The sequence below is a fragment of the Schistocerca serialis genome, unplaced genomic scaffold (assembly GCF_023864345.2).
Source record: "Schistocerca serialis cubense isolate TAMUIC-IGC-003099 unplaced genomic scaffold, iqSchSeri2.2 HiC_scaffold_1265, whole genome shotgun sequence".
Classification (NCBI taxonomy): domain Eukaryota; kingdom Metazoa; phylum Arthropoda; class Insecta; order Orthoptera; family Acrididae; genus Schistocerca; species Schistocerca serialis.
Window position 1 is genome coordinate 165,850 of NW_026047475.1, and position 17,861 is coordinate 183,710.

Genomic DNA, 17,861 nt, shown 5'->3' on the forward strand with positions numbered 1-17,861 from the left:
TTGGTAGTCAGGTGCCAAAGTCGCAGTATGGCATCAGGTGGCGATCGTATGTTTCTGTGGCCACCACTGGTTTGCAGCAAAGTGAATACCGCTAACTGAGAGCGCTGTGTTGTAGCCCCAGTGGCGCAATTGGTTAGCGCACGGTACTTATAAGGCAGTAGCCGTGAGCAATGCCGGGGTTGTGAGTTCGAGCCTCACCTGGGGCATACTTTTATTTCATAGCAGCTGTCCCTGACAGCAACAGGAGGCTAGGTTTGAGATGTATCAGCTATTTGAGTAACATAATTGTGCATTCGAGACGCTAGCTGCGTCTTCCTCGGTAGTATAGTGGTTAGTATCCCCGCCTGTCACGCGGGAGACCGGGGTTCGATTCCCCGCCGGGGAGGTGCGATTTTTATCTCACAAACCTGTTCGAGTGTTGCCCGTATGGGGGTCGTAAGAGCATTAACTTTGCGACCGTGGAGTGTAGTTGGTGCGAAATCTTAAAAAATGCTACATCTTAGGAAGTGGTTCTCGCATTCTTCACACTTCAGAATTACGGGGTTTGCTGTTAACGCTGAGTCAAAGCACCCCAGCCCACGCTGTGGGCGTAATAATAGAGCTCGACGCAGTCCGCAAAATAAATAGTTTTAGCAGAGCGTGGTTTCGATCCACGGACCTCTGGGTTATGGGCCCAGCACGCTCCCACTGCGCCACTCTGCTGGCTAGGCTTGCGCCCGCTCTTCGCCACGTGACGTGGGACACTTGGGAAGTGTTGTCTGCGTCGCTTTCACACGCCTGTATTTAATTGCGTATCATCTCCTACAGCTCTCAGCTTGACTTGTCTCGACTTTGCTCGACTGACGCTACGCTGACGCTTGCAGGCAGCGATATTTACCACGATCGACTCGACATGCAGCTGCGAGATGCACAGGAGCAACAAAGCACTCCACGATGCGGCGACATACGAAATCCACTGCCCAGCTACGCGTCGGCAACTAACAAAATGCCGACCCTGCCAGGATTCGAACCTGGAATCTTCTGATCCGTAGTCAGACGCGTTATCCGTTGCGCCACAGGGCCAATGGCAGCACTTCTTTCTACGAGACAAGTGCAATTCGCTAAGAAACGTGTTCTCCATGGCTGAGCAAGCTCCCAAGGAAGGTACCTTTCGTGCAGCTGCGTGGCCGCAGTGCGCCTGCAGAGCTTAGAGCTTGCCACGCATCTGCTCTCGCTGTTCGACAGGTAGCAGAAGGCAAGGCGCGCGTTTTCCCGCGTTTTCTCGACGACGAGAGCCGGTTGATGTGCATGTAAGCGTAGCATATGAAACAAGAATAGCACGAAGCATTGGTAGTCAGGTGCCAAAGTCGCAGTATGGCATCAGGTGGCGATCGTATGTTTCTGTGGCCACCACTGGTTTGCAGCAAAGTGAATACCGCTAACTGAGAGCGCTGTGTTGTAGCCCCAGTGGCGCAATTGGTTAGCGCACGGTACTTATAAGGCAGTAGCCGTGAGCAATGCCGGGGTTGTGAGTTCGAGCCTCACCTGGGGCATACTTTTATTTCATAGCAGCTGTCCCTGACAGCAACAGGAGGCTAGGTTTGAGATGTATCAGCTATTTGAGTAACATAATTGTGCATTCGAGACGCTAGCTGCGTCTTCCTCGGTAGTATAGTGGTTAGTATCCCCGCCTGTCACGCGGGAGACCGGGGTTCGATTCCCCGCCGGGGAGGTGCGATTTTTATCTCACAAACCTGTTCGAGTGTTGCCCGTATGGGGGTCGTAAGAGCATTAACTTTGCGACCGTGGAGTGTAGTTGGTGCGAAATCTTAAAAAATGCTACATCTTAGGAAGTGGTTCTCGCATTCTTCACACTTCAGAATTACGGGGTTTGCTGTTAACGCTGAGTCAAAGCACCCCAGCCCACGCTGTGGGCGTAATAATAGAGCTCGACGCAGTCCGCAAAATAAATAGTTTTAGCAGGGCGTGGTTTCGATCCACGGACCTCTGGGTTATGGGCCCAGCACGCTCCCACTGCGCCACTCTGCTGGCTAGGCTTGCGCCCGCTCTTCGCCACGTGACGTGGGACACTTGGGAAGTGTTGTCTGCGTCGCTTTCACACGCCTGTATTTAATTGCGTATCATCTCCTACAGCTCTCAGCTTGACTTGTCTCGACTTTGCTCGACTGACGCTACGCTGACGCTTGCAGGCAGCGATATTTACCACGATCGACTCGACATGCAGCTGCGAGATGCACAGGAGCAACAAAGCACTCCACGATGCGGCGACATACGAAATCCACTGCCCAGCTACGCGTCGGCAACTAACAAAATGCCGACCCTGCCAGGATTCGAACCTGGAATCTTCTGATCCGTAGTCAGACGCGTTATCCGTTGCGCCACAGGGCCAATGGCAGCACTTCTTTCTACGAGACAAGTGCAATTGGCTAAGAAACGTGTTCTCCATGGCTGAGCAAGCTCCCAAGGAAGGTACCTTTCGTGCAGCTGCGTGGCCGCAGTGCGCCTGCAGAGCTTAGAGCTTGCCACGCATCTGCTCTCGCTGTTCGACAGGTAGCAGAAGGCAAGGCGCGCGTTTTCCCGCGTTTTCTCGACGACGAGAGCCGGTTGATGTGCATGTAAGCGTAGCATATGAAACAAGAATAGCACGAAGCATTGGTAGTCAGGTGCCAAAGTCGCAGTATGGCATCAGGTGGCGATCGTATGTTTCTGTGGCCACCACTGGTTTGCAGCAAAGTGAATACCGCTAACTGAGAGCGCTGTGTTGTAGCCCCAGTGGCGCAATTGGTTAGCGCACGGTACTTATAAGGCAGTAGCCGTGAGCAATGCCGGGGTTGTGAGTTCGAGCCTCACCTGGGGCATACTTTTATTTCATAGCAGCTGTCCCTGACAGCAACAGGAGGCTAGGTTTGAGATGTATCAGCTATTTGAGTAACATAATTGTGCATTCGAGACGCTAGCTGCGTCTTCCTCGGTAGTATAGTGGTTAGTATCCCCGCCTGTCACGCGGGAGACCGGGGTTCGATTCCCCGCCGGGGAGGTGCGATTTTTATCTCACAAACCTGTTCGAGTGTTGCCCGTATGGGGGTCGTAAGAGCATTAACTTTGCGACCGTGGAGTGTAGTTGGTGCGAAATCTTAAAAAATGCTACATCTTAGGAAGTGGTTCTCGCATTCTTCACACTTCAGAATTACGGGGTTTGCTGTTAACGCTGAGTCAAAGCACCCCAGCCCACGCTGTGGGCGTAATAATAGAGCTCGACGCAGTCCGCAAAATAAATAGTTTTAGCAGAGCGTGGTTTCGATCCACGGACCTCTGGGTTATGGGCCCAGCACGCTCCCACTGCGCCACTCTGCTGGCTAGGCTTGCGCCCGCTCTTCGCCACGTGACGTGGGACACTTGGGAAGTGTTGTCTGCGTCGCTTTCACACGCCTGTATTTAATTGCGTATCATCTCCTACAGCTCTCAGCTTGACTTGTCTCGACTTTGCTCGACTGACGCTACGCTGACGCTTGCAGGCAGCGATATTTACCACGATCGACTCGACATGCAGCTGCGAGATGCACAGGAGCAACAAAGCACTCCACGATGCGGCGACATACGAAATCCACTGCCCAGCTACGCGTCGGCAACTAACAAAATGCCGACCCTGCCAGGATTCGAACCTGGAATCTTCTGATCCGTAGTCAGACGCGTTATCCGTTGCGCCACAGGGCCAATGGCAGCACTTCTTTCTACGAGACAAGTGCAATTGGCTAAGAAACGTGTTCTCCATGGCTGAGCAAGCTCCCAAGGAAGGTACCTTTCGTGCAGCTGCGTGGCCGCAGTGCGCCTGCAGAGCTTAGAGCTTGCCACGCATCTGCTCTCGCTGTTCGACAGGTAGCAGAAGGCAAGGCGCGCGTTTTCCCGCGTTTTCTCGACGACGAGAGCCGGTTGATGTGCATGTAAGCGTAGCATATGAAACAAGAATAGCACGAAGCATTGGTAGTCAGGTGCCAAAGTCGCAGTATGGCATCAGGTGGCGATCGTATGTTTCTGTGGCCACCACTGGTTTGCAGCAAAGTGAATACCGCTAACTGAGAGCGCTGTGTTGTAGCCCCAGTGGCGCAATTGGTTAGCGCACGGTACTTATAAGGCAGTAGCCGTGAGCAATGCCGGGGTTGTGAGTTCGAGCCTCACCTGGGGCATACTTTTATTTCATAGCAGCTGTCCCTGACAGCAACAGGAGGCTAGGTTTGAGATGTATCAGCTATTTGAGTAACATAATTGTGCATTCGAGACGCTAGCTGCGTCTTCCTCGGTAGTATAGTGGTTAGTATCCCCGCCTGTCACGCGGGAGACCGGGGTTCGATTCCCCGCCGGGGAGGTGCGATTTTTATCTCACAAACCTGTTCGAGTGTTGCCCGTATGGGGGTCGTAAGAGCATTAACTTTGCGACCGTGGAGTGTAGTTGGTGCGAAATCTTAAAAAATGCTACATCTTAGGAAGTGGTTCTCGCATTCTTCACACTTCAGAATTACGGGGTTTGCTGTTAACGCTGAGTCAAAGCACCCCAGCCCACGCTGTGGGCGTAATAATAGAGCTCGACGCAGTCCGCAAAATAAATAGTTTTAGCAGAGCGTGGTTTCGATCCACGGACCTCTGGGTTATGGGCCCAGCACGCTCCCACTGCGCCACTCTGCTGGCTAGGCTTGCGCCCGCTCTTCGCCACGTGACGTGGGACACTTGGGAAGTGTTGTCTGCGTCGCTTTCACACGCCTGTATTTAATTGCGTATCATCTCCTACAGCTCTCAGCTTGACTTGTCTCGACTTTGCTCGACTGACGCTACGCTGACGCTTGCAGGCAGCGATATTTACCACGATCGACTCGACATGCAGCTGCGAGATGCACAGGAGCAACAAAGCACTCCACGATGCGGCGACATACGAAATCCACTGCCCAGCTACGCGTCGGCAACTAACAAAATGCCGACCCTGCCAGGATTCGAACCTGGAATCTTCTGATCCGTAGTCAGACGCGTTATCCGTTGCGCCACAGGGCCAATGGCAGCACTTCTTTCTACGAGACAAGTGCAATTCGCTAAGAAACGTGTTCTCCATGGCTGAGCAAGCTCCCAAGGAAGGTACCTTTCGTGCAGCTGCGTGGCCGCAGTGCGCCTGCAGAGCTTAGAGCTTGCCACGCATCTGCTCTCGCTGTTCGACAGGTAGCAGAAGGCAAGGCGCGCGTTTTCCCGCGTTTTCTCGACGACGAGAGCCGGTTGATGTGCATGTAAGCGTAGCATATGAAACAAGAATAGCACGAAGCATTGGTAGTCAGGTGCCAAAGTCGCAGTATGGCATCAGGTGGCGATCGTATGTTTCTGTGGCCACCACTGGTTTGCAGCAAAGTGAATACCGCTAACTGAGAGCGCTGTGTTGTAGCCCCAGTGGCGCAATTGGTTAGCGCACGGTACTTATAAGGCAGTAGCCGTGAGCAATGCCGGGGTTGTGAGTTCGAGCCTCACCTGGGGCATACTTTTATTTCATAGCAGCTGTCCCTGACAGCAACAGGAGGCTAGGTTTGAGATGTATCAGCTATTTGAGTAACATAATTGTGCATTCGAGACGCTAGCTGCGTCTTCCTCGGTAGTATAGTGGTTAGTATCCCCGCCTGTCACGCGGGAGACCGGGGTTCGATTCCCCGCCGGGGAGGTGCGATTTTTATCTCACAAAGCTGTTCGAGTGTTGCCCGTATGGGGGTCGTAAGAGCATTAACTTTGCGACCGTGGAGTGTAGTTGGTGCGAAATCTTAAAAAATGCTACATCTTAGGAAGTGGTTCTCGCATTCTTCACACTTCAGAATTACGGGGTTTGCTGTTAACGCTGAGTCAAAGCACCCCAGCCCACGCTGTGGGCGTAATAATAGAGCTCGACGCAGTCCGCAAAATAAATAGTTTTAGCAGAGCGTGGTTTCGATCCACGGACCTCTGGGTTATGGGCCCAGCACGCTCCCACTGCGCCACTCTGCTGGCTAGGCTTGCGCCCGCTCTTCGCCACGTGACGTGGGACACTTGGGAAGTGTTGTCTGCGTCGCTTTCACACGCCTGTATTTAATTGCGTATCATCTCCTACAGCTCTCAGCTTGACTTGTCTCGACTTTGCTCGACTGACGCTACGCTGACGCTTGCAGGCAGCGATATTTACCACGATCGACTCGACATGCAGCTGCGAGATGCACAGGAGCAACAAAGCACTCCACGATGCGGCGACATACGAAATCCACTGCCCAGCTACGCGTCGGCAACTAACAAAATGCCGACCCTGCCAGGATTCGAACCTGGAATCTTCTGATCCGTAGTCAGACGCGTTATCCGTTGCGCCACAGGGCCAATGGCAGCACTTCTTTCTACGAGACAAGTGCAATTGGCTAAGAAACGTGTTCTCCATGGCTGAGCAAGCTCCCAAGGAAGGTACCTTTCGTGCAGCTGCGTGGCCGCAGTGCGCCTGCAGAGCTTAGAGCTTGCCACGCATCTGCTCTCGCTGTTCGACAGGTAGCAGAAGGCAAGGCGCGCGTTTTCCCGCGTTTTCTCGACGACGAGAGCCGGTTGATGTGCATGTAAGCGTAGCATATGAAACAAGAATAGCACGAAGCATTGGTAGTCAGGTGCCAAAGTCGCAGTATGGCATCAGGTGGCGATCGTATGTTTCTGTGGCCACCACTGGTTTGCAGCAAAGTGAATACCGCTAACTGAGAGCGCTGTGTTGTAGCCCCAGTGGCGCAATTGGTTAGCGCACGGTACTTATAAGGCAGTAGCCGTGAGCAATGCCGGGGTTGTGAGTTCGAGCCTCACCTGGGGCATACTTTTATTTCATAGCAGCTGTCCCTGACAGCAACAGGAGGCTAGGTTTGAGATGTATCAGCTATTTGAGTAACATAATTGTGCATTCGAGACGCTAGCTGCGTCTTCCTCGGTAGTATAGTGGTTAGTATCCCCGCCTGTCACGCGGGAGACCGGGGTTCGATTCCCCGCCGGGGAGGTGCGATTTTTATCTCACAAACCTGTTCGAGTGTTGCCCGTATGGGGGTCGTAAGAGCATTAACTTTGCGACCGTGGAGTGTAGTTGGTGCGAAATCTTAAAAAATGCTACATCTTAGGAAGTGGTTCTCGCATTCTTCACACTTCAGAATTACGGGGTTTGCTGTTAACGCTGAGTCAAAGCACCCCAGCCCACGCTGTGGGCGTAATAATAGAGCTCGACGCAGTCCGCAAAATAAATAGTTTTAGCAGAGCGTGGTTTCGATCCACGGACCTCTGGGTTATGGGCCCAGCACGCTCCCACTGCGCCACTCTGCTGGCTAGGCTTGCGCCCGCTCTTCGCCACGTGACGTGGGACACTTGGGAAGTGTTGTCTGCGTCGCTTTCACACGCCTGTATTTAATTGCGTATCATCTCCTACAGCTCTCAGCTTGACTTGTCTCGACTTTGCTCGACTGACGCTACGCTGACGCTTGCAGGCAGCGATATTTACCACGATCGACTCGACATGCAGCTGCGAGATGCACAGGAGCAACAAAGCACTCCACGATGCGGCGACATACGAAATCCACTGCCCAGCTACGCGTCGGCAACTAACAAAATGCCGACCCTGCCAGGATTCGAACCTGGAATCTTCTGATCCGTAGTCAGACGCGTTATCCGTTGCGCCACAGGGCCAATGGCAGCACTTCTTTCTACGAGACAAGTGCAATTGGCTAAGAAACGTGTTCTCCATGGCTGAGCAAGCTCCCAAGGAAGGTACCTTTCGTGCAGCTGCGTGGCCGCAGTGCGCCTGCAGAGCTTAGAGCTTGCCACGCATCTGCTCTCGCTGTTCGACAGGTAGCAGAAGGCAAGGCGCGCGTTTTCCCGCGTTTTCTCGACGACGAGAGCCGGTTGATGTGCATGTAAGCGTAGCATATGAAACAAGAATAGCACGAAGCATTGGTAGTCAGGTGCCAAAGTCGCAGTATGGCATCAGGTGGCGATCGTATGTTTCTGTGGCCACCACTGGTTTGCAGCAAAGTGAATACCGCTAACTGAGAGCGCTGTGTTGTAGCCCCAGTGGCGCAATTGGTTAGCGCACGGTACTTATAAGGCAGTAGCCGTGAGCAATGCCGGGGTTGTGAGTTCGAGCCTCACCTGGGGCATACTTTTATTTCATAGCAGCTGTCCCTGACAGCAACAGGAGGCTAGGTTTGAGATGTATCAGCTATTTGAGTAACATAATTGTGCATTCGAGACGCTAGCTGCGTCTTCCTCGGTAGTATAGTGGTTAGTATCCCCGCCTGTCACGCGGGAGACCGGGGTTCGATTCCCCGCCGGGGAGGTGCGATTTTTATCTCACAAACCTGTTCGAGTGTTGCCCGTATGGGGGTCGTAAGAGCATTAACTTTGCGACCGTGGAGTGTAGTTGGTGCGAAATCTTAAAAAATGCTACATCTTAGGAAGTGGTTCTCGCATTCTTCACACTTCAGAATTACGGGGTTTGCTGTTAACGCTGAGTCAAAGCACCCCAGCCCACGCTGTGGGCGTAATAATAGAGCTCGACGCAGTCCGCAAAATAAATAGTTTTAGCAGAGCGTGGTTTCGATCCACGGACCTCTGGGTTATGGGCCCAGCACGCTCCCACTGCGCCACTCTGCTGGCTAGGCTTGCGCCCGCTCTTCGCCACGTGACGTGGGACACTTGGGAAGTGTTGTCTGCGTCGCTTTCACACGCCTGTATTTAATTGCGTATCATCTCCTACAGCTCTCAGCTTGACTTGTCTCGACTTTGCTCGACTGACGCTACGCTGACGCTTGCAGGCAGCGATATTTACCACGATCGACTCGACATGCAGCTGCGAGATGCACAGGAGCAACAAAGCACTCCACGATGCGGCGACATACGAAATCCACTGCCCAGCTACGCGTCGGCAACTAACAAAATGCCGACCCTGCCAGGATTCGAACCTGGAATCTTCTGATCCGTAGTCAGACGCGTTATCCGTTGCGCCACAGGGCCAATGGCAGCACTTCTTTCTACGAGACAAGTGCAATTGGCTAAGAAACGTGTTCTCCATGGCTGAGCAAGCTCCCAAGGAAGGTACCTTTCGTGCAGCTGCGTGGCCGCAGTGCGCCTGCAGAGCTTAGAGCTTGCCACGCATCTGCTCTCGCTGTTCGACAGGTAGCAGAAGGCAAGGCGCGCGTTTTCCCGCGTTTTCTCGACGACGAGAGCCGGTTGATGTGCATGTAAGCGTAGCATATGAAACAAGAATAGCACGAAGCATTGGTAGTCAGGTGCCAAAGTCGCAGTATGGCATCAGGTGGCGATCGTATGTTTCTGTGGCCACCACTGGTTTGCAGCAAAGTGAATACCGCTAACTGAGAGCGCTGTGTTGTAGCCCCAGTGGCGCAATTGGTTAGCGCACGGTACTTATAAGGCAGTAGCCGTGAGCAATGCCGGGGTTGTGAGTTCGAGCCTCACCTGGGGCATACTTTTATTTCATAGCAGCTGTCCCTGACAGCAACAGGAGGCTAGGTTTGAGATGTATCAGCTATTTGAGTAACATAATTGTGCATTCGAGACGCTAGCTGCGTCTTCCTCGGTAGTATAGTGGTTAGTATCCCCGCCTGTCACGCGGGAGACCGGGGTTCGATTCCCCGCCGGGGAGGTGCGATTTTTATCTCACAAACCTGTTCGAGTGTTGCCCGTATGGGGGTCGTAAGAGCATTAACTTTGCGACCGTGGAGTGTAGTTGGTGCGAAATCTTAAAAAATGCTACATCTTAGGAAGTGGTTCTCGCATTCTTCACACTTCAGAATTACGGGGTTTGCTGTTAACGCTGAGTCAAAGCACCCCAGCCCACGCTGTGGGCGTAATAATAGAGCTCGACGCAGTCCGCAAAATAAATAGTTTTAGCAGAGCGTGGTTTCGATCCACGGACCTCTGGGTTATGGGCCCAGCACGCTCCCACTGCGCCACTCTGCTGGCTAGGCTTGCGCCCGCTCTTCGCCACGTGACGTGGGACACTTGGGAAGTGTTGTCTGCGTCGCTTTCACACGCCTGTATTTAATTGCGTATCATCTCCTACAGCTCTCAGCTTGACTTGTCTCGACTTTGCTCGACTGACGCTACGCTGACGCTTGCAGGCAGCGATATTTACCACGATCGACTCGACATGCAGCTGCGAGATGCACAGGAGCAACAAAGCACTCCACGATGCGGCGACATACGAAATCCACTGCCCAGCTACGCGTCGGCAACTAACAAAATGCCGACCCTGCCAGGATTCGAACCTGGAATCTTCTGATCCGTAGTCAGACGCGTTATCCGTTGCGCCACAGGGCCAATGGCAGCACTTCTTTCTACGAGACAAGTGCAATTCGCTAAGAAACGTGTTCTCCATGGCTGAGCAAGCTCCCAAGGAAGGTACCTTTCGTGCAGCTGCGTGGCCGCAGTGCGCCTGCAGAGCTTAGAGCTTGCCACGCATCTGCTCTCGCTGTTCGACAGGTAGCAGAAGGCAAGGCGCGCGTTTTCCCGCGTTTTCTCGACGACGAGAGCCGGTTGATGTGCATGTAAGCGTAGCATATGAAACAAGAATAGCACGAAGCATTGGTAGTCAGGTGCCAAAGTCGCAGTATGGCATCAGGTGGCGATCGTATGTTTCTGTGGCCACCACTGGTTTGCAGCAAAGTGAATACCGCTAACTGAGAGCGCTGTGTTGTAGCCCCAGTGGCGCAATTGGTTAGCGCACGGTACTTATAAGGCAGTAGCCGTGAGCAATGCCGGGGTTGTGAGTTCGAGCCTCACCTGGGGCATACTTTTATTTCATAGCAGCTGTCCCTGACAGCAACAGGAGGCTAGGTTTGAGATGTATCAGCTATTTGAGTAACATAATTGTGCATTCGAGACGCTAGCTGCGTCTTCCTCGGTAGTATAGTGGTTAGTATCCCCGCCTGTCACGCGGGAGACCGGGGTTCGATTCCCCGCCGGGGAGGTGCGATTTTTATCTCACAAAGCTGTTCGAGTGTTGCCCGTATGGGGGTCGTAAGAGCATTAACTTTGCGACCGTGGAGTGTAGTTGGTGCGAAATCTTAAAAAATGCTACATCTTAGGAAGTGGTTCTCGCATTCTTCACACTTCAGAATTACGGGGTTTGCTGTTAACGCTGAGTCAAAGCACCCCAGCCCACGCTGTGGGCGTAATAATAGAGCTCGACGCAGTCCGCAAAATAAATAGTTTTAGCAGAGCGTGGTTTCGATCCACGGACCTCTGGGTTATGGGCCCAGCACGCTCCCACTGCGCCACTCTGCTGGCTAGGCTTGCGCCCGCTCTTCGCCACGTGACGTGGGACACTTGGGAAGTGTTGTCTGCGTCGCTTTCACACGCCTGTATTTAATTGCGTATCATCTCCTACAGCTCTCAGCTTGACTTGTCTCGACTTTGCTCGACTGACGCTACGCTGACGCTTGCAGGCAGCGATATTTACCACGATCGACTCGACATGCAGCTGCGAGATGCACAGGAGCAACAAAGCACTCCACGATGCGGCGACATACGAAATCCACTGCCCAGCTACGCGTCGGCAACTAACAAAATGCCGACCCTGCCAGGATTCGAACCTGGAATCTTCTGATCCGTAGTCAGACGCGTTATCCGTTGCGCCACAGGGCCAATGGCAGCACTTCTTTCTACGAGACAAGTGCAATTGGCTAAGAAACGTGTTCTCCATGGCTGAGCAAGCTCCCAAGGAAGGTACCTTTCGTGCAGCTGCGTGGCCGCAGTGCGCCTGCAGAGCTTAGAGCTTGCCACGCATCTGCTCTCGCTGTTCGACAGGTAGCAGAAGGCAAGGCGCGCGTTTTCCCGCGTTTTCTCGACGACGAGAGCCGGTTGATGTGCATGTAAGCGTAGCATATGAAACAAGAATAGCACGAAGCATTGGTAGTCAGGTGCCAAAGTCGCAGTATGGCATCAGGTGGCGATCGTATGTTTCTGTGGCCACCACTGGTTTGCAGCAAAGTGAATACCGCTAACTGAGAGCGCTGTGTTGTAGCCCCAGTGGCGCAATTGGTTAGCGCACGGTACTTATAAGGCAGTAGCCGTGAGCAATGCCGGGGTTGTGAGTTCGAGCCTCACCTGGGGCATACTTTTATTTCATAGCAGCTGTCCCTGACAGCAACAGGAGGCTAGGTTTGAGATGTATCAGCTATTTGAGTAACATAATTGTGCATTCGAGACGCTAGCTGCGTCTTCCTCGGTAGTATAGTGGTTAGTATCCCCGCCTGTCACGCGGGAGACCGGGGTTCGATTCCCCGCCGGGGAGGTGCGATTTTTATCTCACAAACCTGTTCGAGTGTTGCCCGTATGGGGGTCGTAAGAGCATTAACTTTGCGACCGTGGAGTGTAGTTGGTGCGAAATCTTAAAAAATGCTACATCTTAGGAAGTGGTTCTCGCATTCTTCACACTTCAGAATTACGGGGTTTGCTGTTAACGCTGAGTCAAAGCACCCCAGCCCACGCTGTGGGCGTAATAATAGAGCTCGACGCAGTCCGCAAAATAAATAGTTTTAGCAGAGCGTGGTTTCGATCCACGGACCTCTGGGTTATGGGCCCAGCACGCTCCCACTGCGCCACTCTGCTGGCTAGGCTTGCGCCCGCTCTTCGCCACGTGACGTGGGACACTTGGGAAGTGTTGTCTGCGTCGCTTTCACACGCCTGTATTTAATTGCGTATCATCTCCTACAGCTCTCAGCTTGACTTGTCTCGACTTTGCTCGACTGACGCTACGCTGACGCTTGCAGGCAGCGATATTTACCACGATCGACTCGACATGCAGCTGCGAGATGCACAGGAGCAACAAAGCACTCCACGATGCGGCGACATACGAAATCCACTGCCCAGCTACGCGTCGGCAACTAACAAAATGCCGACCCTGCCAGGATTCGAACCTGGAATCTTCTGATCCGTAGTCAGACGCGTTATCCGTTGCGCCACAGGGCCAATGGCAGCACTTCTTTCTACGAGACAAGTGCAATTGGCTAAGAAACGTGTTCTCCATGGCTGAGCAAGCTCCCAAGGAAGGTACCTTTCGTGCAGCTGCGTGGCCGCAGTGCGCCTGCAGAGCTTAGAGCTTGCCACGCATCTGCTCTCGCTGTTCGACAGGTAGCAGAAGGCAAGGCGCGCGTTTTCCCGCGTTTTCTCGACGACGAGAGCCGGTTGATGTGCATGTAAGCGTAGCATATGAAACAAGAATAGCACGAAGCATTGGTAGTCAGGTGCCAAAGTCGCAGTATGGCATCAGGTGGCGATCGTATGTTTCTGTGGCCACCACTGGTTTGCAGCAAAGTGAATACCGCTAACTGAGAGCGCTGTGTTGTAGCCCCAGTGGCGCAATTGGTTAGCGCACGGTACTTATAAGGCAGTAGCCGTGAGCAATGCCGGGGTTGTGAGTTCGAGCCTCACCTGGGGCATACTTTTATTTCATAGCAGCTGTCCCTGACAGCAACAGGAGGCTAGGTTTGAGATGTATCAGCTATTTGAGTAACATAATTGTGCATTCGAGACGCTAGCTGCGTCTTCCTCGGTAGTATAGTGGTTAGTATCCCCGCCTGTCACGCGGGAGACCGGGGTTCGATTCCCCGCCGGGGAGGTGCGATTTTTATCTCACAAACCTGTTCGAGTGTTGCCCGTATGGGGGTCGTAAGAGCATTAACTTTGCGACCGTGGAGTGTAGTTGGTGCGAAATCTTAAAAAATGCTACATCTTAGGAAGTGGTTCTCGCATTCTTCACACTTCAGAATTACGGGGTTTGCTGTTAACGCTGAGTCAAAGCACCCCAGCCCACGCTGTGGGCGTAATAATAGAGCTCGACGCAGTCCGCAAAATAAATAGTTTTAGCAGAGCGTGGTTTCGATCCACGGACCTCTGGGTTATGGGCCCAGCACGCTCCCACTGCGCCACTCTGCTGGCTAGGCTTGCGCCCGCTCTTCGCCACGTGACGTGGGACACTTGGGAAGTGTTGTCTGCGTCGCTTTCACACGCCTGTATTTAATTGCGTATCATCTCCTACAGCTCTCAGCTTGACTTGTCTCGACTTTGCTCGACTGACGCTACGCTGACGCTTGCAGGCAGCGATATTTACCACGATCGACTCGACATGCAGCTGCGAGATGCACAGGAGCAACAAAGCACTCCACGATGCGGCGACATACGAAATCCACTGCCCAGCTACGCGTCGGCAACTAACAAAATGCCGACCCTGCCAGGATTCGAACCTGGAATCTTCTGATCCGTAGTCAGACGCGTTATCCGTTGCGCCACAGGGCCAATGGCAGCACTTCTTTCTACGAGACAAGTGCAATTGGCTAAGAAACGTGTTCTCCATGGCTGAGCAAGCTCCCAAGGAAGGTACCTTTCGTGCAGCTGCGTGGCCGCAGTGCGCCTGCAGAGCTTAGAGCTTGCCACGCATCTGCTCTCGCTGTTCGACAGGTAGCAGAAGGCAAGGCGCGCGTTTTCCCGCGTTTTCTCGACGACGAGAGCCGGTTGATGTGCATGTAAGCGTAGCATATGAAACAAGAATAGCACGAAGCATTGGTAGTCAGGTGCCAAAGTCGCAGTATGGCATCAGGTGGCGATCGTATGTTTCTGTGGCCACCACTGGTTTGCAGCAAAGTGAATACCGCTAACTGAGAGCGCTGTGTTGTAGCCCCAGTGGCGCAATTGGTTAGCGCACGGTACTTATAAGGCAGTAGCCGTGAGCAATGCCGGGGTTGTGAGTTCGAGCCTCACCTGGGGCATACTTTTATTTCATAGCAGCTGTCCCTGACAGCAACAGGAGGCTAGGTTTGAGATGTATCAGCTATTTGAGTAACATAATTGTGCATTCGAGACGCTAGCTGCGTCTTCCTCGGTAGTATAGTGGTTAGTATCCCCGCCTGTCACGCGGGAGACCGGGGTTCGATTCCCCGCCGGGGAGGTGCGATTTTTATCTCACAAACCTGTTCGAGTGTTGCCCGTATGGGGGTCGTAAGAGCATTAACTTTGCGACCGTGGAGTGTAGTTGGTGCGAAATCTTAAAAAATGCTACATCTTAGGAAGTGGTTCTCGCATTCTTCACACTTCAGAATTACGGGGTTTGCTGTTAACGCTGAGTCAAAGCACCCCAGCCCACGCTGTGGGCGTAATAATAGAGCTCGACGCAGTCCGCAAAATAAATAGTTTTAGCAGAGCGTGGTTTCGATCCACGGACCTCTGGGTTATGGGCCCAGCACGCTCCCACTGCGCCACTCTGCTGGCTAGGCTTGCGCCCGCTCTTCGCCACGTGACGTGGGACACTTGGGAAGTGTTGTCTGCGTCGCTTTCACACGCCTGTATTTAATTGCGTATCATCTCCTACAGCTCTCAGCTTGACTTGTCTCGACTTTGCTCGACTGACGCTACGCTGACGCTTGCAGGCAGCGATATTTACCACGATCGACTCGACATGCAGCTGCGAGATGCACAGGAGCAACAAAGCACTCCACGATGCGGCGACATACGAAATCCACTGCCCAGCTACGCGTCGGCAACTAACAAAATGCCGACCCTGCCAGGATTCGAACCTGGAATCTTCTGATCCGTAGTCAGACGCGTTATCCGTTGCGCCACAGGGCCAATGGCAGCACTTCTTTCTACGAGACAAGTGCAATTGGCTAAGAAACGTGTTCTCCATGGCTGAGCAAGCTCCCAAGGAAGGTACCTTTCGTGCAGCTGCGTGGCCGCAGTGCGCCTGCAGAGCTTAGAGCTTGCCACGCATCTGCTCTCGCTGTTCGACAGGTAGCAGAAGGCAAGGCGCGCGTTTTCCCGCGTTTTCTCGACGACGAGAGCCGGTTGATGTGCATGTAAGCGTAGCATATGAAACAAGAATAGCACGAAGCATTGGTAGTCAGGTGCCAAAGTCGCAGTATGGCATCAGGTGGCGATCGTATGTTTCTGTGGCCACCACTGGTTTGCAGCAAAGTGAATACCGCTAACTGAGAGCGCTGTGTTGTAGCCCCAGTGGCGCAATTGGTTAGCGCACGGTACTTATAAGGCAGTAGCCGTGAGCAATGCCGGGGTTGTGAGTTCGAGCCTCACCTGGGGCATACTTTTATTTCATAGCAGCTGTCCCTGACAGCAACAGGAGGCTAGGTTTGAGATGTATCAGCTATTTGAGTAACATAATTGTGCATTCGAGACGCTAGCTGCGTCTTCCTCGGTAGTATAGTGGTTAGTATCCCCGCCTGTCACGCGGGAGACCGGGGTTCGATTCCCCGCCGGGGAGGTGCGATTTTTATCTCACAAACCTGTTCGAGTGTTGCCCGTATGGGGGTCGTAAGAGCATTAACTTTGCGACCGTGGAGTGTAGTTGGTGCGAAATCTTAAAAAATGCTACATCTTAGGAAGTGGTTCTCGCATTCTTCACACTTCAGAATTACGGGGTTTGCTGTTAACGCTGAGTCAAAGCACCCCAGCCCACGCTGTGGGCGTAATAATAGAGCTCGACGCAGTCCGCAAAATAAATAGTTTTAGCAGAGCGTGGTTTCGATCCACGGACCTCTGGGTTATGGGCCCAGCACGCTCCCACTGCGCCACTCTGCTGGCTAGGCTTGCGCCCGCTCTTCGCCACGTGACGTGGGACACTTGGGAAGTGTTGTCTGCGTCGCTTTCATTCGCCTGTATTTAATTGCGTATCATCTCCTACAGCTCTCAGCTTGACTTGTCTCGACTTTGCTCGACTGACGCTACGCTGACGCTTGCAGGCAGCGATATTTACCACGATCGACTCGACATGCAGCTGCGAGATGCACAGGAGCAACAAAGCACTCCACGATGCGGCGACATACGAAATCCACTGCCCAGCTACGCGTCGGCAACTAACAAAATGCCGACCCTGCCAGGATTCGAACCTGGAATCTTCTGATCCGTAGTCAGACGCGTTATCCGTTGCGCCACAGGGCCAATGGCAGCACTTCTTTCTACGAGACAAGTGCAATTGGCTAAGAAACGTGTTCTCCATGGCTGAGCAAGCTCCCAAGGAAGGTACCTTTCGTGCAGCTGCGTGGCCGCAGTGCGCCTGCAGAGCTTAGAGCTTGCCACGCATCTGCTCTCGCTGTTCGACAGGTAGCAGAAGGCAAGGCGCGCGTTTTCCCGCGTTTTCTCGACGACGAGAGCCGGTTGATGTGCATGTAAGCGTAGCATATGAAACAAGAATAGCACGAAGCATTGGTAGTCAGGTGCCAAAGTCGCAGTATGGCATCAGGTGGCGATCGTATGTTTCTGTGGCCACCACTGGTTTGCAGCAAAGTGAATACCGCTAACTGAGAGCGCTGTGTTGTAGCCCCAGTGGCGCAATTGGTTAGCGCACGGTACTTATAAGGCAGTAGCCGTGAGCAATGCCGGGGTTGTGAGTTCGAGCCTCACCTGGGGCATACTTTTATTTCATAGCAGCTGTCTCTGACAGCAACAGGAGGCTAGGTTTGAGATGTATCAGCTATTTGAGTAACATAATTGTACATTCGAGACGCTAGCTGCGTCTTCCTCGGTAGTATAGTGGTTAGTATCCCCGCCTGTCACGCGGGAGACCGGGGTTCGATTCCCCGCCGGGGAGGTGCGATTTTTATCTCACAAACCTGTTCGAGTGTTGCCCGTATGGGGGTCGTAAGAGCATTAACTTTGCGACCGTGGAGTGTAGTTGGTGCGAAATCTTAAAAAATGCTACATCTTAGGAAGTGGTTCTCGCATTCTTCACACTTCAGAATTACGGGGTTTGCTGTTAACGCTGAGTCAAAGCACCCCAGCCCACGCTGTGGGCGTAATAATAGAGCTCGACGCAGTCCGCAAAATAA

At 53.1% G+C, this 17,861-nt stretch overlaps 53 non-coding genes across 53 annotated transcripts; 28 read left to right on the forward strand and 25 right to left on the reverse strand.

Moving 5' to 3' along the window:
* Positions 1-114: 114 nt before the first annotated feature.
* Trnai-uau (transfer RNA isoleucine (anticodon UAU)) lies at positions 115-206 on the forward strand. Its single transcript is given in 2 exon segments — positions 115-152; positions 171-206. It is a non-coding gene; the product is annotated as a tRNA-Ile (tRNA).
* Positions 207-313: 107 nt separating this feature from the next.
* Positions 314-385, forward strand: Trnad-guc (transfer RNA aspartic acid (anticodon GUC)). The gene has a single exon. It is a non-coding gene; the product is annotated as a tRNA-Asp (tRNA).
* Positions 386-630: 245 nt separating this feature from the next.
* Trnam-cau (transfer RNA methionine (anticodon CAU)) lies at positions 631-702 on the reverse strand. The gene has a single exon. It is a non-coding gene; the product is annotated as a tRNA-Met (tRNA).
* Positions 703-989: 287 nt separating this feature from the next.
* Positions 990-1,062, reverse strand: Trnar-acg (transfer RNA arginine (anticodon ACG)). Its single transcript has one exon. It is a non-coding gene; the product is annotated as a tRNA-Arg (tRNA).
* A 378-nt stretch (positions 1,063-1,440) lies between these two features.
* On the forward strand, positions 1,441-1,532 carry Trnai-uau (transfer RNA isoleucine (anticodon UAU)). The gene is given in 2 exon segments: positions 1,441-1,478; positions 1,497-1,532. It is a non-coding gene; the product is annotated as a tRNA-Ile (tRNA).
* A 107-nt stretch (positions 1,533-1,639) lies between these two features.
* Positions 1,640-1,711, forward strand: Trnad-guc (transfer RNA aspartic acid (anticodon GUC)). Its single transcript has one exon. It is a non-coding gene; the product is annotated as a tRNA-Asp (tRNA).
* A 604-nt stretch (positions 1,712-2,315) lies between these two features.
* Positions 2,316-2,388, reverse strand: Trnar-acg (transfer RNA arginine (anticodon ACG)). Its single transcript has one exon. It is a non-coding gene; the product is annotated as a tRNA-Arg (tRNA).
* A 378-nt stretch (positions 2,389-2,766) lies between these two features.
* Trnai-uau (transfer RNA isoleucine (anticodon UAU)) lies at positions 2,767-2,858 on the forward strand. The gene is given in 2 exon segments: positions 2,767-2,804; positions 2,823-2,858. It is a non-coding gene; the product is annotated as a tRNA-Ile (tRNA).
* Positions 2,859-2,965: 107 nt separating this feature from the next.
* Trnad-guc (transfer RNA aspartic acid (anticodon GUC)) lies at positions 2,966-3,037 on the forward strand. The gene has a single exon. It is a non-coding gene; the product is annotated as a tRNA-Asp (tRNA).
* A 245-nt stretch (positions 3,038-3,282) lies between these two features.
* Positions 3,283-3,354, reverse strand: Trnam-cau (transfer RNA methionine (anticodon CAU)). Its single transcript has one exon. It is a non-coding gene; the product is annotated as a tRNA-Met (tRNA).
* A 287-nt stretch (positions 3,355-3,641) lies between these two features.
* Positions 3,642-3,714, reverse strand: Trnar-acg (transfer RNA arginine (anticodon ACG)). Its single transcript has one exon. It is a non-coding gene; the product is annotated as a tRNA-Arg (tRNA).
* Positions 3,715-4,092: 378 nt separating this feature from the next.
* Trnai-uau (transfer RNA isoleucine (anticodon UAU)) lies at positions 4,093-4,184 on the forward strand. Its single transcript is given in 2 exon segments — positions 4,093-4,130; positions 4,149-4,184. It is a non-coding gene; the product is annotated as a tRNA-Ile (tRNA).
* A 107-nt stretch (positions 4,185-4,291) lies between these two features.
* Positions 4,292-4,363, forward strand: Trnad-guc (transfer RNA aspartic acid (anticodon GUC)). Its single transcript has one exon. It is a non-coding gene; the product is annotated as a tRNA-Asp (tRNA).
* A 245-nt stretch (positions 4,364-4,608) lies between these two features.
* Positions 4,609-4,680, reverse strand: Trnam-cau (transfer RNA methionine (anticodon CAU)). The gene has a single exon. It is a non-coding gene; the product is annotated as a tRNA-Met (tRNA).
* Positions 4,681-4,967: 287 nt separating this feature from the next.
* Positions 4,968-5,040, reverse strand: Trnar-acg (transfer RNA arginine (anticodon ACG)). The gene has a single exon. It is a non-coding gene; the product is annotated as a tRNA-Arg (tRNA).
* A 378-nt stretch (positions 5,041-5,418) lies between these two features.
* Positions 5,419-5,510, forward strand: Trnai-uau (transfer RNA isoleucine (anticodon UAU)). Its single transcript is given in 2 exon segments — positions 5,419-5,456; positions 5,475-5,510. It is a non-coding gene; the product is annotated as a tRNA-Ile (tRNA).
* A 107-nt stretch (positions 5,511-5,617) lies between these two features.
* Positions 5,618-5,689, forward strand: Trnad-guc (transfer RNA aspartic acid (anticodon GUC)). The gene has a single exon. It is a non-coding gene; the product is annotated as a tRNA-Asp (tRNA).
* A 245-nt stretch (positions 5,690-5,934) lies between these two features.
* On the reverse strand, positions 5,935-6,006 carry Trnam-cau (transfer RNA methionine (anticodon CAU)). Its single transcript has one exon. It is a non-coding gene; the product is annotated as a tRNA-Met (tRNA).
* Positions 6,007-6,293: 287 nt separating this feature from the next.
* Positions 6,294-6,366, reverse strand: Trnar-acg (transfer RNA arginine (anticodon ACG)). The gene has a single exon. It is a non-coding gene; the product is annotated as a tRNA-Arg (tRNA).
* Positions 6,367-6,744: 378 nt separating this feature from the next.
* Trnai-uau (transfer RNA isoleucine (anticodon UAU)) lies at positions 6,745-6,836 on the forward strand. The gene is given in 2 exon segments: positions 6,745-6,782; positions 6,801-6,836. It is a non-coding gene; the product is annotated as a tRNA-Ile (tRNA).
* A 107-nt stretch (positions 6,837-6,943) lies between these two features.
* Trnad-guc (transfer RNA aspartic acid (anticodon GUC)) lies at positions 6,944-7,015 on the forward strand. The gene has a single exon. It is a non-coding gene; the product is annotated as a tRNA-Asp (tRNA).
* A 245-nt stretch (positions 7,016-7,260) lies between these two features.
* On the reverse strand, positions 7,261-7,332 carry Trnam-cau (transfer RNA methionine (anticodon CAU)). Its single transcript has one exon. It is a non-coding gene; the product is annotated as a tRNA-Met (tRNA).
* A 287-nt stretch (positions 7,333-7,619) lies between these two features.
* On the reverse strand, positions 7,620-7,692 carry Trnar-acg (transfer RNA arginine (anticodon ACG)). Its single transcript has one exon. It is a non-coding gene; the product is annotated as a tRNA-Arg (tRNA).
* A 378-nt stretch (positions 7,693-8,070) lies between these two features.
* Positions 8,071-8,162, forward strand: Trnai-uau (transfer RNA isoleucine (anticodon UAU)). The gene is given in 2 exon segments: positions 8,071-8,108; positions 8,127-8,162. It is a non-coding gene; the product is annotated as a tRNA-Ile (tRNA).
* Positions 8,163-8,269: 107 nt separating this feature from the next.
* Trnad-guc (transfer RNA aspartic acid (anticodon GUC)) lies at positions 8,270-8,341 on the forward strand. Its single transcript has one exon. It is a non-coding gene; the product is annotated as a tRNA-Asp (tRNA).
* A 245-nt stretch (positions 8,342-8,586) lies between these two features.
* Positions 8,587-8,658, reverse strand: Trnam-cau (transfer RNA methionine (anticodon CAU)). The gene has a single exon. It is a non-coding gene; the product is annotated as a tRNA-Met (tRNA).
* Positions 8,659-8,945: 287 nt separating this feature from the next.
* Positions 8,946-9,018, reverse strand: Trnar-acg (transfer RNA arginine (anticodon ACG)). Its single transcript has one exon. It is a non-coding gene; the product is annotated as a tRNA-Arg (tRNA).
* A 378-nt stretch (positions 9,019-9,396) lies between these two features.
* Trnai-uau (transfer RNA isoleucine (anticodon UAU)) lies at positions 9,397-9,488 on the forward strand. The gene is given in 2 exon segments: positions 9,397-9,434; positions 9,453-9,488. It is a non-coding gene; the product is annotated as a tRNA-Ile (tRNA).
* A 107-nt stretch (positions 9,489-9,595) lies between these two features.
* Trnad-guc (transfer RNA aspartic acid (anticodon GUC)) lies at positions 9,596-9,667 on the forward strand. Its single transcript has one exon. It is a non-coding gene; the product is annotated as a tRNA-Asp (tRNA).
* Positions 9,668-9,912: 245 nt separating this feature from the next.
* On the reverse strand, positions 9,913-9,984 carry Trnam-cau (transfer RNA methionine (anticodon CAU)). The gene has a single exon. It is a non-coding gene; the product is annotated as a tRNA-Met (tRNA).
* Positions 9,985-10,271: 287 nt separating this feature from the next.
* Trnar-acg (transfer RNA arginine (anticodon ACG)) lies at positions 10,272-10,344 on the reverse strand. Its single transcript has one exon. It is a non-coding gene; the product is annotated as a tRNA-Arg (tRNA).
* A 378-nt stretch (positions 10,345-10,722) lies between these two features.
* On the forward strand, positions 10,723-10,814 carry Trnai-uau (transfer RNA isoleucine (anticodon UAU)). Its single transcript is given in 2 exon segments — positions 10,723-10,760; positions 10,779-10,814. It is a non-coding gene; the product is annotated as a tRNA-Ile (tRNA).
* Positions 10,815-10,921: 107 nt separating this feature from the next.
* Positions 10,922-10,993, forward strand: Trnad-guc (transfer RNA aspartic acid (anticodon GUC)). Its single transcript has one exon. It is a non-coding gene; the product is annotated as a tRNA-Asp (tRNA).
* A 245-nt stretch (positions 10,994-11,238) lies between these two features.
* On the reverse strand, positions 11,239-11,310 carry Trnam-cau (transfer RNA methionine (anticodon CAU)). Its single transcript has one exon. It is a non-coding gene; the product is annotated as a tRNA-Met (tRNA).
* Positions 11,311-11,597: 287 nt separating this feature from the next.
* Positions 11,598-11,670, reverse strand: Trnar-acg (transfer RNA arginine (anticodon ACG)). The gene has a single exon. It is a non-coding gene; the product is annotated as a tRNA-Arg (tRNA).
* Positions 11,671-12,048: 378 nt separating this feature from the next.
* On the forward strand, positions 12,049-12,140 carry Trnai-uau (transfer RNA isoleucine (anticodon UAU)). Its single transcript is given in 2 exon segments — positions 12,049-12,086; positions 12,105-12,140. It is a non-coding gene; the product is annotated as a tRNA-Ile (tRNA).
* A 107-nt stretch (positions 12,141-12,247) lies between these two features.
* Positions 12,248-12,319, forward strand: Trnad-guc (transfer RNA aspartic acid (anticodon GUC)). The gene has a single exon. It is a non-coding gene; the product is annotated as a tRNA-Asp (tRNA).
* Positions 12,320-12,564: 245 nt separating this feature from the next.
* Trnam-cau (transfer RNA methionine (anticodon CAU)) lies at positions 12,565-12,636 on the reverse strand. Its single transcript has one exon. It is a non-coding gene; the product is annotated as a tRNA-Met (tRNA).
* A 287-nt stretch (positions 12,637-12,923) lies between these two features.
* Trnar-acg (transfer RNA arginine (anticodon ACG)) lies at positions 12,924-12,996 on the reverse strand. The gene has a single exon. It is a non-coding gene; the product is annotated as a tRNA-Arg (tRNA).
* A 378-nt stretch (positions 12,997-13,374) lies between these two features.
* Positions 13,375-13,466, forward strand: Trnai-uau (transfer RNA isoleucine (anticodon UAU)). The gene is given in 2 exon segments: positions 13,375-13,412; positions 13,431-13,466. It is a non-coding gene; the product is annotated as a tRNA-Ile (tRNA).
* Positions 13,467-13,573: 107 nt separating this feature from the next.
* On the forward strand, positions 13,574-13,645 carry Trnad-guc (transfer RNA aspartic acid (anticodon GUC)). Its single transcript has one exon. It is a non-coding gene; the product is annotated as a tRNA-Asp (tRNA).
* Positions 13,646-13,890: 245 nt separating this feature from the next.
* On the reverse strand, positions 13,891-13,962 carry Trnam-cau (transfer RNA methionine (anticodon CAU)). Its single transcript has one exon. It is a non-coding gene; the product is annotated as a tRNA-Met (tRNA).
* A 287-nt stretch (positions 13,963-14,249) lies between these two features.
* Trnar-acg (transfer RNA arginine (anticodon ACG)) lies at positions 14,250-14,322 on the reverse strand. Its single transcript has one exon. It is a non-coding gene; the product is annotated as a tRNA-Arg (tRNA).
* Positions 14,323-14,700: 378 nt separating this feature from the next.
* Positions 14,701-14,792, forward strand: Trnai-uau (transfer RNA isoleucine (anticodon UAU)). The gene is given in 2 exon segments: positions 14,701-14,738; positions 14,757-14,792. It is a non-coding gene; the product is annotated as a tRNA-Ile (tRNA).
* Positions 14,793-14,899: 107 nt separating this feature from the next.
* Trnad-guc (transfer RNA aspartic acid (anticodon GUC)) lies at positions 14,900-14,971 on the forward strand. Its single transcript has one exon. It is a non-coding gene; the product is annotated as a tRNA-Asp (tRNA).
* Positions 14,972-15,216: 245 nt separating this feature from the next.
* Positions 15,217-15,288, reverse strand: Trnam-cau (transfer RNA methionine (anticodon CAU)). The gene has a single exon. It is a non-coding gene; the product is annotated as a tRNA-Met (tRNA).
* A 287-nt stretch (positions 15,289-15,575) lies between these two features.
* Trnar-acg (transfer RNA arginine (anticodon ACG)) lies at positions 15,576-15,648 on the reverse strand. The gene has a single exon. It is a non-coding gene; the product is annotated as a tRNA-Arg (tRNA).
* A 378-nt stretch (positions 15,649-16,026) lies between these two features.
* Trnai-uau (transfer RNA isoleucine (anticodon UAU)) lies at positions 16,027-16,118 on the forward strand. Its single transcript is given in 2 exon segments — positions 16,027-16,064; positions 16,083-16,118. It is a non-coding gene; the product is annotated as a tRNA-Ile (tRNA).
* A 107-nt stretch (positions 16,119-16,225) lies between these two features.
* On the forward strand, positions 16,226-16,297 carry Trnad-guc (transfer RNA aspartic acid (anticodon GUC)). The gene has a single exon. It is a non-coding gene; the product is annotated as a tRNA-Asp (tRNA).
* A 245-nt stretch (positions 16,298-16,542) lies between these two features.
* Positions 16,543-16,614, reverse strand: Trnam-cau (transfer RNA methionine (anticodon CAU)). The gene has a single exon. It is a non-coding gene; the product is annotated as a tRNA-Met (tRNA).
* A 287-nt stretch (positions 16,615-16,901) lies between these two features.
* Positions 16,902-16,974, reverse strand: Trnar-acg (transfer RNA arginine (anticodon ACG)). Its single transcript has one exon. It is a non-coding gene; the product is annotated as a tRNA-Arg (tRNA).
* Positions 16,975-17,352: 378 nt separating this feature from the next.
* Trnai-uau (transfer RNA isoleucine (anticodon UAU)) lies at positions 17,353-17,444 on the forward strand. The gene is given in 2 exon segments: positions 17,353-17,390; positions 17,409-17,444. It is a non-coding gene; the product is annotated as a tRNA-Ile (tRNA).
* A 107-nt stretch (positions 17,445-17,551) lies between these two features.
* Positions 17,552-17,623, forward strand: Trnad-guc (transfer RNA aspartic acid (anticodon GUC)). Its single transcript has one exon. It is a non-coding gene; the product is annotated as a tRNA-Asp (tRNA).
* The last annotated feature ends 238 nt before the right edge of the window (positions 17,624-17,861 follow it).